General features: G+C 36.8%; 1 protein-coding gene across 1 annotated transcript in view; it reads right to left on the bottom strand.

Moving 5' to 3' along the window:
• The window catches only part of LOC127951896 (GTPase IMAP family member 8), a 31,457-nt gene that overhangs the window by 10,470 nt on the left and 4,440 nt on the right, over positions 1-16,547 (bottom strand). The gene's annotated exons all lie outside the window — the stretch shown is intronic.

Genomic DNA, 16,547 nt, shown 5'->3' with positions numbered 1-16,547 from the left:
CCCTCTGTGAGCCTGGCCCTCCGTCCCTCACCCTGGTAGCCGCTCCGTAGAGGGGGGGTATTGTCACAGTGTCTGGTTTGTGTTCCCTGGGTAACCACTAGATGTCCTCCTTCCACACGGTATGTGTCACTTCCTGAACCACATTCCCCACGATCTCGGTCTCCTCATTGCACTCAGCTGTCACTGGTCATTAATCATTGCACTCAGCTAATTCCCCATTAGCATTGTCATTTCCCTGTGTATTTATACCCTGTCTGTTTTAGTATGTGTCACTGAGACTTGTATTTATCACGCCACTTCTAAGTTCTGTTCTTGCCCATTTGTTTTGTTCTGTGTATTTTTGATTCCCTCTTTGGTTTTTACCCCTGCCTGGACTGGATTTGATGTAACAGCTTTCCCTTATTAAATACACTTACTGCATTTGGATCTACCTGTCCTCTGTTCTTGTGTGTGGGATCGTGACAAACAGTACTTTATTGTCAGTTATTTTTAGAGGTGGGAATCTTAAGGCACTTAACGATTCGATCTGATTCCGATTCTGGGAGGAACGATCCGATTCCCAAAACGATTCTTAATTAATTATCCTGCTGTGCAAAAAATAATCTAAACTTTTTATTTTAACCAAAATTGGAGTTACTATGCTTTTTGTATATAGTTAGAATATCTGTTTGACATTATTGCCAAATTAAAATGATTATTAATATTTCTTTTTCAATACTTTTAATTTATTAACAGGATTAACAAACTCTGAATGAATGGTAAGCCATACAATTGCAATGAACAATCATTAAGAATAAACAGTTCTCAATTTGTATGACAGGGAAAATTAGGGATTCTAAGATGTGATCTTTACACTCACTGTAGAGTGCGGGGACAGCCGTCTCACTAAAATAACGACGTGAGGGCAAAGTGTATCGTGGCTCAAGTACCTGTAACATCGTGCAAAATCCTTGGTTTCCACAACCGAGTACGGGCGCAGATCTTTGGCAATAAAACCCGCCACTGATCAGGTAATTCGTTTCGCCTTTTCAGAATTCGGTGGAAGCTTTGCTACTTGATCCAGGGTCCTTTGAATGTTACCGGGAGTGTTCGTGATTGGAAGAGTGGAAGTGGAACCGCGTAATATGTTTCTGCATGTTAGTCGTGTTGCCAAAATATTTGAATTTGGCGCTACAGACTTTGCACACGGTATGGCTTTTATCAACGACACCTTCGGTGTCTTCAGAAAATCCAAAATGTTGCCACACATCCGATTTTAAATGAGATGGTGCAAGTCGTAGTTTGTCCATTTTATCTTAAACGAAGCTAATTCCCCAGCATATGAACGGTCGTCCATCACCGTCTTTTTTGTTTGGTCACGTGAGTCTTGACAGCGCTCGCATTTGAATTGAACACAGAATCGATTCAGAATTTTTGAGAATCGATTCTGGATCCTTACATAACGAATCGCAATGCATCGATGCATCGAGCTTTTCTCCCACCACTAGTTATTTTATCTAAACAGATCAATTAATTTTTTCAAGATTTCAAAATCAAATAGCCTACTGATAATGTAGTAGCACTGTATGATTACATTTGTTTGAATGCATTATTGCTAAAGCGATTGCGTGTGGATGTGCTGTATCTGTTTAAATCATGCTTTAACTCGAACATAATCAGTAAAACTCCTAAAGCCTGTAACATCCCATTTGACTCTTGCAGTCATTGTAACCTTCTGATCAAGCCATAGCTAAATATGGTTAACATGAATTCTTGCTCAATATGCAGTTATATTACGGGCTGTTGACATGAATTGTACTCGTGATGGAGGCTCTTGGAGCAAGTGAAAACCACAACGCTCAGACTTTTAATATCCTCTCCTCGCTCCAGTTAGAATAACACTGCTCCACTCATCCTTTGATTGGCAGTGTGTCTCTGTCAGATGCGCCGTGGAGGGTTGAACCACTCGGAAGTACGGGAGCCTGAGTGGACCGTCGGTGGATGTTAAAAAGTAAACCGATTTTCATTCAAACAAACCGATGTAAATTACAAATTCGAGTTCTATAAAATCTATTTATCACACAGCCCTACTTTGCTTTCATATAATTTAATTAAAAAAAAATAAAAAATGCAGCTGCATTTAAATGCAGGTGTGTAAAATATGTGCAAGATTTGCACTGCACTGATGGTAGATGTGCAGGATTTATTATTTGTTTTATCTTCATTACAAATCTTGTTTGATTTTATTTTGGATAATTGCATGTAAAAAATTATTTACGTTGTAATGCATATGCAAAATGTGAATATTCATATTCAAGTGTTTGTGCAAAAATTATTAATGCACATTAATGACAGGGCGCATTAATATTCAACATTCAACAATCTGTGAATGTTGCATTTCTCTCTTTGGAGAGAGCCAGCACTGTGAATTTAATCTTGCAGCCGACAAGAAAACATTTGTTTATTAATAAATAATTAAAATGTCTAATTTTTCACAAATATTAGGCTACTTCTGCATGTGATTTGTGGCAAACTTAATGCATGTGCTTAAGCGCGGAATATATTAAGTTTATTTAAATTTAATATAGACCTCTGATTAGTTGAAAATAACAAATGAACGACTAGAACTAGAAAAATCTTACGTGGGGACAGACCATTTTTTAGTCTATAACCAATACGACAGTCCTAAACCCGTTCAGCAAGTTTAAAACACTGTCCATATGAAAGAGCAAGAAATTCACACCTTTATCTCGACCCCCACAAGCCATACATAACTACATCCAAAAAACCAAACCCCCTCCAGCTGAACTGAATTGGGACTGTTTTTTGGCTCTGAAGAACGGTGTGTTCACTTTGTTGAAACATGCCTGCACTCAGCAGCACTACTCTTTTTCTTCATTATTGTCTCACAGCCCATATTATTATTTTCACAAGACCATAATGATAATAACAAATTATCAATTAATAATTAATTATTATTTTACGAAAATCATTGTTAGTTGTGATCGTGGGTGTTTGCAGAAGGCTTTAAGACCAAGCGGAGTCCTCTGTTCCTGCCTCACAGCACGCAGGACTCGCGCTCAGTGATGAGGCTTCACTGTCTGCGGTTTGACTTTACTGAATCAGATTGAGGCGAATACAACTTACTGATAACGAGCCCAACATTTAGCAAGGCAGGAAAACATTCATTCTAACTGAAGGAAGACGTATTTCATCGAGCTAATGCTGTTAAATAGAGAGAGAGAGAGAGAGAGAGAGAGAAACTAGTCTATGGCTATTCTTAAAGGGGGGGTGAAATGCTATTTCATGCATACTGAGTTTTTTACACTGTTAAAGAGTTGGATTCCCATGCTAAACATGGACAAAGTTTCAAAAATTAAGTTGTACATTTGAAGCAGTATTTTTGTTCCCAAAATACTCCTTCCGGTTTGTCACAAGTTTCGGAAAGTTTTTTTAGAGTATGGCTCTGTGTGACGTTAGATGGAGCGGAATTTCCTTATATGGGTCCTGACGCACTTCTGCCGGAAGAGCGCGCGCTCCCATATAGTGAGGCTGAGCAGCACAGACATTTCACTGATCAGAGCGATTAACTGATCAGAGCGAGAGCGTCGCGAAAAGTCACAAAAGAAGTGTTTTTGGTTGCCAGGGCAAGACAACCCTGCACAGATTTCCAAAAAAACAGCATTAAGGGACCAGTGGATGGAGTTTATTTTTACAGAGCATCAACGGAGTTGTGCAAGTGTTTTTGTTTGTTCCCTGCATTTTGAAGATGCTTGTTCACAAAGCCCAGTTTGACGATGGATTTGCGTATCGTTTATTTCTTAAGGATGATGCAATCCCAAGGAAAAAGGGTCACGATCGTGTCTTGGAACCACAGGCGGTGAGTAAAGCTGCTTAAAATATCTCTGCCTCCTTGTCAGTGCGTCCCCTCCCATGCCGGAGACCCGGGTTCGAGCCCCGCTCGGAGCGAGTCGTTGCTGCTGCTGCTTTCGTTCAGTTTCAGCCTCTGGATCTGATTCTGGATCATAAATAAACGGGTGAATCTGACTGTAAGCCATGGTTTGTTTTGGAATGATGGGTTTTCCCTCATTCGTAATGTCACATCTTCCAAACGCAAAAGCCTATTCGCGCTCGTCATTCTTTAGCTCCGCCCACACGTCACGCCTCCAGTCGGTCGTGTTTTTCCGGGAAAAATCGGTACAGACTATCTTTCTCTTATGAATATAATAAAACTAAAGACTTTTTGGATTTATGAAGGATGCAGTACTACTCTATATGTACTCAAGATTAACAGGATATTGAGTGAAAACGAGCATTTCACCCCCCCTTTAAACTTGGAGCTCATTATATTGAAGTACAAATCCAAACACCAGAAACGTTATGCATTTTATGAATAATGAAATGTTATGAAAAGTATGCATTTTATTTATTCACATGCTGTATGGTTGAAATAATATTTTATTTCACAACTTTAAGTTCCATTGTTTAAAAAAAATGCTTTATTGGCTAATGTTTCATAAACCTTCAGTTGTTATGCTCTAAAATCCAATGCCATTTGTAATTTCACAGTATTTTCACCTCCTATATCACTAACCTTTAAAGTCATGATTCTATAATTTACACAATTCTATAAAATTGTAATTTACTCAGGCCGATGGCATTTTTTTATTTATTTTTGAATAATTGTAGCCTACATAAATAGGTGATGCAAAACAAATATTTGGATCATCCCTTATTTTCTTAAAGAATAAACACATATTTTCTACAAGAATAAACAACATATTGCTAATTCATAAAGAAATAATTTAAGCAGTTAAAACCTATTTTAAATCTTGAATTTAAATACTATTAAACTAACTTTAAAATCTCAAGGAGTTTATGAATTAAAAAGGATAAAATGTCACAGTGCATGTTAAATAGCCTAAACGAACTTATAATTATATAAATATAAATATAATTAGAACTAACAATATAATTCGATTTTTTTTAAATGAACAATTCCTGTATAAAATGGGACAGCAACCTTTATATCAAACATTTTTAAATCTTCCACAGCTGAGCATCGCGGGAGGTGGATCTGCGCCAGAGCGCGTGAAGTGAATTTGATGAGCGAAGTCATTTCCAGATGCAATGAAAAAAAAATAATAATCCTGGATAGCCTAGATTAGGCCTATGCAGGCTCTGTTCTGAAGTATAATTATAATTTCTGTTAACCCAGAATAACACATTTTAATGGATTAATCGCCTATTTTTATTTGCTGCATGTTTTATTTATTTATTTATTTTAAACACGCTAAAAAATAAAGTTTGTGAGAAGAAAAAATATGAGTCGTGTATGGGATGCATTTTAACGGCTTAATCACCTATTTTCGTTTGCTGCATGTTTTTTAATTTTTTTATATTATAGAATTAATGTATAAGTTGCATTTAATTACATTTAGAAATAATAACGGCTGGCCTAATATTGTTATAATGTACCAACAGGATATATTTAGTTCCCTTCACTTTACAACAAATCCTTTAAATTTAACAAATATATCAGAACAAAACAAGAATTAAAAATATATAATTCTAATGGATAAATATAATCGCAGTATATAATAATATAGGTTTAGCCATAAAAAAACAAATAATAATAATTTAAAGCTAAGCATAAGGTTGGGCTTTCTCATTCTCTCACTCGGGAGAAATCTGTTTCCATATTCGTGATCTTGCCCATTTGAAGCTTAACTATTATTCATGAGGTAAAATAGGCTTTGTAGTTCACGTGTGTTTCAGTATCAATGGAAAAAAATCATAATTAACAATATGTGGAGTAAGTTGAATGCTGGTAATGGTGAATGTCTGGTGAACGTCTGCTGTTTCCAGTGAATATGTGCATGAGACACCACCGCGATCAAACAGCTGAAACAGAAAATACTAAATTTTTGGTCACACATAAGGCATAATTTAAAAATGCAAAGTGTTAGTAGTTTGAAAAAATCAAGAATAATAACAGAGTTGATAATAATTATTGCTAAATGCTGGACCGTTCTCATTTCGCTCTGCATATGGAACCTGAAGATTTTTTTAAACCAAGAATGAACCGAAATAAAAAAATGAAATGAAAACATTTAGCTTTTTATCCGTATATATATATATATATATATATATATATATATATATATATATATATATATATATAGGAATTACATTTATTTACTGTTTAATAACAATATGCATATGATATGCATAAGGTTTCCTTTTAATTTTTGATGAGTAGACTGTAGCCTAAGACTATCCTACATTTTAAAATTAACTTTAAAATTAAATAATTTTTTAATATATTTTTTAAAGATGTTACAATGTAATAACAATGTTATTGTTGTTTTACTTCCTCCTTTTATCTCATTTTACAATTACATTCATTTCGCAACCCGTTCCTTTGCGCCACCTAGCGGTAGTTTCGCGAATGATTTTAACACACGACTGAATTACAGTGGTGAATTACAGCGGTGGAGCGGTGGTAGCTTGTCCACCTCCTGTAATTAAAGTATCCTGCAAGCTCTTAAATGTATCCCCCTTTACTCATACTGCACAAAAAGTGGATCAGTAATGTTGAATGTTACAGGGACTGATTATTGCAAATGCAGATCTCACTGTGTTCTGGTTAAACAATTTGTATTTATTTATTTATTGCTAAGGTTTGCATATGATGGTGTTCTTAATGAAAGCTTTCCTTACAATATAAACTATTCCTAAAATAAGAAATATCCCAATATATCGCCTTGCTGACAGTATCACAATGTATATCAACATATCGTATCGCAACCCCTGTTTTGTGATATGTATCATATCATCAGATTCTTGGCAATACACAGCCCTAGTTATATCTCGGGTGGGGTTACACACATTTGTGAGGTATCTGAGACGGGCTTATCCTTATCTTGGTTCACCCGCTTAAAACCACGGCCCTCTCTCACGGTTCTGAAGCCCACCCCATGGTTTCTTTCTCCCGGAGGTTGGTTTGATGAGTGTCGACACAGAGGAGCTTGTGGACTCAACACCACAGAATCAGTATACTGAATATCGAATGGCCAGTCGAGAAACAAGGTGCTCATCCCAAAAGCAAGTTGGACGAGCGTTTCCTTACATCAAGATCACAACCTTCACATTGGGGCCTTCCGTTTTTCCTCAATCTCCATTCTGAGCTGATCATGGGATAAACCATATTTGTCTGGATTCTTTAACCCCATAGTATCTAATTAATCCAACATCACGGGGCTGAATAAGAAGGGATATGCAGTCGGGCCACAGATCTGTCACTTCAGGCCACCAAGGAAACAGTCAGAGCCATCAGACGTTCCATGTGGTTGAATCTGTCCAAGTTACAAGATAAGGACAGATTCTTCCTGCTGGATGCCCCGCTATCACCTTCTGGCCTGTTATGCAGCACAGTAGACTCTGTCGTCAAGAACAGGAGCTGAGCGGGAGCAGTCCCAGCCTCCTAGCTCCTCCTATCGCCAGACCCAGAAACATAGCGTCACTACCCGTATTCCCCTGCAGAAAGAACATGGGACGGCATGGGAAGCTCGCCCCCTCAGATGAGGAAACGACACACTGTCCTCTTTGGTTCTCCCTCACACATCCAGCTCCACTTGGGCCGGATGCTATGGTGCTGATATGGCCGAGGCTTCATCTGTACGCATTTCCCCCAATCCCTGGAGGCTAAGCTCCTCATGCTTAAGTCTATCTTCTTGCTCGCTATATCCTCACTGAAGAGGATAAGGGACCTCAAAGCTCTTGCTGTGTCAGGCCTGGAGTCATCTACCCGAGTCCTGGGTATGTTCCTTAAGTGCCCACCTCATTGCCAGGTCCTGTTGTAATTCACATATGTTTACAAAGCTGTCCAGTGGCATAAAGCAGTTATTAGTTTACTTTAATCCACCTAAAAAAGGGGTTCCAACGACCAAGCAAACTATGAGTTGGTGGGTGGTTGAGGCCATCACACTGGCCTATGAGTCCTCTGATCTCCAGTCACCCATTGGGGTCAGAGTGCACTCGACCAGGGGTATTGCTGCCTCCAAGGACTTATCAGTGGACGTGGCCATTCAGGATGTTTGTGCTGCAGCAGGCTGGTCCTCTCCCCACACATTCATTCGTTTCTACAGTTTGGAACTAACATATACTCAATGGTCTCAAGTCCTTTCGTCTTGATGTACTTGCCAGATACACAACAGACAGCAACTTGCTCATATGGCGCAGTGGGTATTCTTGTTCCCAAAGCATTCGATGCAGCTTGAGTTCCTGAACATCTTGAGGTTACATATGTAACCATGGTTCCCTGAAGGGAATGAGATGCTACGTTTACCTGCCATATTATTACATACATAATATATAATATTTTACATGATAGTAATATTACTAATACTACATAATTTATCAATGCTGGTTTTCATGTAGGCTATAATAAATGAACCAATTATGATCTGGCAGTTCAAATTTCATTGGACAATAATGTGAAGTGGAGCGGTCATTTTCTGTTCTTATTCCTAAATATGTTGAAAATTATGAAGCAATCTGGATCTTTGGTTTGTCTCATTTTTTAAATCAAATTGCATCGCTGAGAAAATGAATGCTAAATGATTACAAAAGCACTGCAATTTTTTTTTTATTTTGCACCAAAAGTCACAATAATGGTAAGCAGTATTCAATTCACTTATATTTATGTATTGATACACTTTTTACTATTTAATGAAACTATCATAGTCAATGAAGCCCAAGTGCCAACTACAGGCCTGTTATGTGAAGTGTAGGCTGGTAAAATGGTGACTTATTATATTACCATTTTGATTATTATGATATTTATGGCATTATGATAGTGTCTTCTGTGCTCATCAAGTCTGTATTTATTTGATCAAAAATACAGAAAAGAACTGTAAAATTGTGATTATTACAATTTAAAATATTGTTTTTCTATTTTAATATACTTAAAAATATTATTTATTTCTGTGATGAAAAGTTGAATTTTCAGCATCATTATTCCAGTGTTCAGTGCATGATGCTTCAGAAATAATTCTAATATGCTGATTTATTGGCAAATTGGGCTTAAGCCCCACATGTTTTATTCAATAGCCCCGAATCTTTTAGTTTTTTTTTTTTTAATAACTTCAACTTGGTTTAATTTCCTCTCAGTCTTTCAGACTGGAGCTGCAAAAAATTAAACAAAAGCTCTATTACCGTTCATGGTAATATGTTTTCTCTTAAAGCTGAAACACACAGCTCGTATCGAATGCTAAGTAATCTCAGGGCATGTTTTACAGCTAATCTCAGCACATTAGCGGGATAAGAAGAGAGATTAATTGAGAAATATAATGATAAAGAAGATTAGAAAGACATGTGAAAGTATATTTCCTCCTCCAGATGACAACAATTCCAAGTACAGATGCATCAATATCGTGGAAAAGTAGTCCCCCCCCCCCATACTTTAATTTAAAAAGTAAATCTTAAATATATTCTATATTCATTACATAAAAAGTGAAATATTTCAAACATTTTATAGTTTTAATATTGATGATAAGGGCGTACAGCTCATGGAAATCAAAACTCCAGTATCTCAAAATGTATTAGAATTTTAGAACAAATAATTATTTTATAGGAACTGACAAGATCTCTTTATCAGCTAATCAACTCAAAACACCTGCAAAGGTTTATTGAGAATTTAATCTGTCATTCTTGTCCTGGTAGTGCAGCACAATGACCTTTTTCATCTCATGACCTCAAGCTTTTGAATGTTAGTGTATATTGTTACAAAATTTATACTGTTTTTAAATAATTGTCGTTCTTATTTTTTTTTTTATCATCAAAGATTTCTCAAAAAGTATCACAGTTTTCCAGCATTGAAAATAAATCAGAACTGCATAAAATGTATTTGAAAGTATATAAAAATTTTGATCAAATAAATGCAGGCTTGATGACCATAAGTGCCCTGTGTAAAAAAAAAAAGTGCAAAATATAAAATAGTTATGTATCAAAACTTTTGACCTATCATTTTTTTCTGTTTGTTTACATTGCCCCTATTTTACATTTGAGCATCTGCCCCTGAGGAACTCTGCACGTTCCTGAACGTGAATTTAAATAAAAAGTTGAAGACAAATATTCAATATTAAGGAAGTGTCATGTTGTTTATATTTAGGTTTAAAATAATATAAAAATTATGCTAAAAATTATCCTTTTAATGCTGTTGGTAAATTTGCAAACACATCAAGTTAAATCTAAAAGAATCATATTTCACTAATTCCATTCAAAAAGTGAAACTTGTTTATCATATTCATTCATTACACACAGACTGATATATTTCTAATGTTTATTTCTTTTAATTTTGATGATTATAACTGACATCAAAGAAAAATCCCAAATTCAGTATCTTTAACTGTATTCAGATCAGAAAAAGAATTAAAAATATGTAGGCTAGTTATAAAATTATACATTACATTATAAAATAAAACAAATAAGGCTACAGTGGCATTCATTATAAACAGCATACAAATGTCAAACAAAACAGAAATGGCACTGGGCTCACAAGCCTTCTCATACCACACGAATCTACCGTATTTTTCGGACTATAAGTCGCACCTGAGTATAAGTCGCATCAGTCCAAAAATAAGTCATAATAACTGTAACTGTATAACTGTATAACTGATAACTGTAATCACAGTTCATTACTGCAATATTAATTTCTCACTAGAAATTACATAAAATGTGGAATCTCACAGGATTGTGGGATATCAAAGGCAGCGCAGGATACATCTATGCTGCCTTCAAAAATCGGCCAGATGAAGGCATCTCAAGAAACAGGAATTGAAGCTAACATTGAATTCAGATGTGCCTTGATGACTTCCAAACTAGGAATGAGTCCTCTGAAGGCAGCATTTTTCAGTTTTCGGATGCAGCTAATATCCAGTTAAACCATAACACCAGCCAGATGAATGACGCAGCTGCGTTTTTCAACGGCTCTGATTAGGCCTCCCAGATAGCAAGCAGACTTTGATTCAACGTCGAGTTTTGGTTGTAAAGGTCAATATCGGTCGTCGATCAAATTTCTATGTTGAATCAACGTTCACTATTTGGCCGGAACATCAGAACGTAATTTAGTAGAAAATAAAGCATCGATTCAACGTCGAAATCACATTGACTCATCAATCAACACAGCCGACGCATCTGATCGAAATCATAACTTCTGATATATGTTGAAACTTGATCAGAGGAATCTGAGATCTGCGAGTGCACTCTCACAGAAAGAAAAAGAGTACTAAATGTATTTTTCTTCATTATTTTATATAGCCTAGTGGGTTCTCCGTCTGCCACTGAATATTATAGTCTAAGTTACTTAAAGTCTGAAGTTGAATTATTTTTCTTTTTTTAAGGAAACAAGCGGTGAGAAATCAAATAGAGAGTGCAAGTGTTAAAGGGTCAAGTCAACTATTACATAGGTATCATAGTATACACACACACACAAGTAGATTTCTAAAGGGCTGAATCAGGGTTTGTGTGTTTCTGTAAATTCTGCGTGTTTTAATGAGCGCGCGCTGAACACTGGAGTAGCGTCCATTCAGATTCAAACACTGGAGCGGAGGGAGTTGGCATGGAAACGGGCGATCGACAACACTGTCAGGCTGCAGCTCTGTTTCTTGCTGCTGTTTTCACTGCTTTCGGTAAGTTTAGTCAATTAAAATTGCACAAATATCATATGCCACTGTTCCTGACATCTCTCTTGCTTGTATTTGACCAACATCTGTTGAATTTACTTCATAGAAATGGTAAAGTGTTTTCAAACAAGTCCGTGAGCATCTTAACAGTTATCAGAGGTCACGTATGCTAACTCCATAGATTGCGCCAAATTTGCCCCCCCCCCCACCTTTTTTAATGAAATTCAAACAATAAATACTGTTTTGTGTTGTTTTAATGTGTTACAGATCACTGTAAACAGCTCTGTTCAAGCAGCACACATGAACCGATTGATTCATATTTAATTTAGGCACAAAATAAAAGATGTCACAAGTCTTTATACAACATTTTTCAAGTTTAAGTCCACCGAAGTTAAACTACTCTCCTGTCTACCGTATTTTCTGCACCATAAGGCGCACCGGATTATAAGGCGCAGTCTCAATTATGGGGTCTTTTTCTGTACTTAACCCATACATAAGGCGCACCATATTATGAGGCGCATGCTAAAACATACAGTCTACAAAAAAAAAGGTAACGGAAGCAAAACAGTGAGTTTAGTTTAACTTTATCCTGCCAGTGTACGTAGTGTACGTATGACGTCCCTGTGTTAGCGGGAAATGGTCTGTCAGTCAATCAAGAGGAGCACTTACTTAAGTCTCAAAACAACATCTTTACAGATTTTGGAACTCAGAGCACACAAAAGGCGCACCGGATTATCAGGGGCATGCCCAATTTTTGAGAAAATGTAAGGCTCTTAGGTGCGTCTTATAATGCGGAAAATATGGTAATTTGTTTGTCAAGCAAGATGGCAGTATTTGCATTATGATAAGTCAGATCACCTGTCAATAAAGCTCACTGTGAACGTTCACTTTTTAACATGTATTCACAAAGAGAACATCTCATAACGTTTCACTTCTGTTAAATGTGATTAAATAAATCATCTTTTGTGTGAAATGTGAACAGCTATGCTAATCTTTCTCCTTTTGTTTTCCTGTTTGTCCAGCCTCGCGTGTGGAGACTTCAGAAGATGCCAAACCTCACAAAGATTTCAGATGATGGAAACTGTAGATGAACATGCAAAGCTGCTAAATAATCCTTTTATTTTGTAATCATTGCCCTAAAAGGTAAGCTTGCAGGCTGATTTAAGGTGTGCTCCTACATTTTCTGTTTGTACTCCTATGTATTTATGATTCAAATGTAAATGACTGTAAATGAACATAAAAAGCTGTTGCATGCCTTTCTCATAAGCACTCGCCTGTTAGCAATGCTAATTTTATTTAACGAGGTCATTACTGAGATCATTAAAAAAGTAATTGTGACGAGTGGGGTGGGGCCGAGAGCCTTGGGAACGGAGCGAGGCCAGTGGAGAGATTATAAATGAGGGACACCTGCGACACTCACTGGTCTCGAGTCCCACGGAGGAGATCGGAAGGATATAAAAGAGGAGCAATGACAGTGAAGGATGAGAGAGGACCAGGCCTGGACTTTATTTTGTGTTTGTGCGCGACAGTCATCTGCGAGGGGCTGGCGCAATGCTTTGTCTTTATTTTTTTATTAAAGCTTTATTTGATTGTCCGCCAGTTCCTGCCTCCTCCTTCCCGAGATTGTGTAGTTTGTATGCCGTTACAGTAATATTGTGACTATTAAACGATCCTCTACGAAAATATAGTTTCACAGTGTTATCAATGTACTTTCAGGGAGGTACTTGTCAGCAAATCTACTTCACAGCACATCAGTGGAAGCAGTTAACCGTTACAGACGTGTTTGTTGGATCAGGGTCAGATCTGAAATCTGCAGGTAAATAGATCTCCAAGAACAGAATTGTACAGCCCTGTTATATTGGTAATGTATGATGGATTTTGTTTTTATTGAAGGTTTCCTGGGATGAGCGTTGAAGAGATCAGCACATCAGATGTTGGCCTGGACAGCTGTACCTACAGTACATCACACTGACTTCTTTGCATGGATAGCTGACTACTACTATTATGTTCTGTGAAGGTATTATTATAGGAAACCTGAGCACCTGTGACAGTGGAAATGTTGTAATGAAAAGTCATACATTCATATTTGTACATTTAAAGTCACTGATAAATATTTTTAGTACTAACAATATATATATATATTTTTTTTAACTAATTCTCTACAGCAAACACAACACAACAGTTACACCATTTCATATTCTGAGGTGCACAAATCCTATTCTACAAATAAGAGAACAACAGTATACAAGTGCTCAGTTTAGCCCCTTTCACACTGAGATTCTAGATAATACACGGGTAATGTGTCCCAGGATCATTAGATTTTGGTTCATTCAATCTGCCTGTGATTTTCCTGAATCTGTGTGTGCGTTCACACACAAACCATAAAGATCCCGTAAAGACACACGGCATTACGATGTGACGTGTTTTGTTTTACTAAAGCTGGCGAACGATGTCAGCTTCAGAACGGATATTGAGGAACTAACTGATCTCTGCTTCATTACAGTTTGCACATTTTTTTTCGTCACAATTATTGATCTGCCTTTTTTGGAGTGTCTCGGTTGTACAGTAGATGTACTGTATGCAAATATAACAAAGGGACATTAATAACTGAATATTCAGGTGATGCAAACTTGTCACCTTTAAGTAAAAATTGACATTTTGAATCCAAAAATCATTTGCATTATTTGTTTAGATCCAAAGAGTTTTTAAAAGTGAATGAGTTAAATAGCACATGCTAAATAACACAAGGCATTTTTTTTTACATTTTAATTACATTATAAAAAGATAAGAAATACATGTTTTACATCAAACGTTGCCATTTTATATGAAAATATACAAAAGATCATATTTTTAAAGCACGTGATAAAAAAAAAAAAAATGACCCCCAAACTTTAGAGAAATTTAATCATGGAGTCATAGGACATTAAAATTAACTTTATTGTCTAATGGTGGCCTACATCAAACCTGACTAGATTAGGTCACATCCCTGATATTACAAACAACTCAAGTTTTGATTGCAAATGAAAACTGATTGATCTACTTGGTCTACCTCTGTCTTCTTTATAAATCATCATCTCACTCATATGGAACACAAAAGCAAAGAGTGATAGCCTCAGTCACCATATATATATATATTATTTATTTTTTAAAGGGGGGGTGAAATGCTCGTTTTCACTCAATATCCTGTTAATCTTGAGTACATATAGAGTAGTACTGCATCCTTCATAACTCCAAAAAGTCTTTAGTTTTATTATATTCATAAGAGAAAGATAGTCTGTACCGATTTTTCCCGGAAAAACACGACCGGCTGGAGGCGTGACGTGTGGGCGGAGCTAAAGAATCACGAGCACCAGCAGGCTTTTGAGTTGAGAGGATGTGGAAGCTGTGACATTACCGTGAGGGAAAACCCATCATTCCAAAACAAACCATGGCTTACAGTCAGATTCACCCGTTTATTTATGATCCAGAATCAGATCCCGAGGCTGAAACTGAACGAAAGCAGCAGCAGCAACGACTCGCTCCGAGCGGGGCTCGAACCCGGGTCTCCGGCATGGGAGGGGACGCACTAACAAGGAGGCAGAGATATTTTTAGCAGTTTTACTCACCGCCTGCAGTTCCAACCACTGATCTATAATATAAATATCTATATAATAGAATAGTTATATATATAGATCTGTGGTTCCAAGACACGATCGTGACCCTTTTTCCTTGGGATTGCATCATCCTTAAGAAATAAACGATACGAAAATCCGTCGTCAAACTGGGCCTTGTGAACAAGCATTTTAGAAATGCAGGGAACAAACAAAAACACTTGCACAACTCCGTTGATGCTCTGTAAAAATAAACTCCATCCACTGGTCCCTTAATGCTGTTTCTCTTTTGGTAATCTGTGCAGGGTTGTCTTGCCCTGGCAACCAAAAGCACACTTCTTTTGTGACTTTTCGCGACGCTCTCGCTCTGATCAGTGAATCGCTCTGATCAGTGAAATGTCTGTGCTGCTCAGCCTCGCTATATGGGAGCGTGCGCTCTTCCGGCAGAAGTGCCTCAGGACCCATATAAGGAAATTCCGCTCCATCTAACGTCACACAGAGCCATCCTCGAAAAAAACTTTCCGAAACTTGTTACAAACCGGAAGGAGTATTTTTGGAACAGAAATACTCCTTCAAATGTACAACTTAATTTTTGAAAGTTTGTCCATGTTTAGCATGGGAATCCAACTCTTTAACAGTGTAAAAAACTCAGTATGCTTGAAATAGCATTTCACCCCCCCCCCCCCCCCTTAAGTAAAGCAATGATAGTGAACTGTGACTGTGGCTGTCAGTTTTTTAAGGTTCTTTTGTGCCCCACTGAAAATACATCATACACATTTGGTCATGTTTTTTTTTTATTCAGTGAATATAGCTTTTAATTTGTTACTTGACACAATTTATATTAGATAATATATTATATTAGCCCTTAAATATACTTTATACCTATTTGTGTGTAAAAGCATTTTCTTTGCTAGACTTATAAGGTTTGTGCTCTACATGTAACTGTGTATAAACTGTATTGAATAAATAATAAAGAAATTATCACTGAATGTGGTGTTTAATACATTTTTACATATACAGGCTAATTTATTTAGTAGTAAGTATGTGAGATTTTTAAAACAAGCAGAAAATGTTAATACCCTTGTCAAAAAATCCTATTGGAATTTCACTTTGTCCTATTGGATCCTACTGGATTCTTAGAATCCTATTGGACATTCTGATTAATTTTAATGGAATTTCACTTTGTCCTGTAAGATTTTACTGGATTCTTAGAATCCTATTGGACATTCTGATTGATTTTAATGGAATTTCACTTTGTCCTATTGGATCCTACTGGATTCTTAGAATCCTA

This window comes from Carassius gibelio, chromosome B3 (genome assembly GCF_023724105.1).
Source record: "Carassius gibelio isolate Cgi1373 ecotype wild population from Czech Republic chromosome B3, carGib1.2-hapl.c, whole genome shotgun sequence".
NCBI lineage: Eukaryota > Metazoa > Chordata > Actinopteri > Cypriniformes > Cyprinidae > Carassius > Carassius gibelio.
This window is presented reverse-complemented; position numbering and strand designations above follow the sequence as displayed.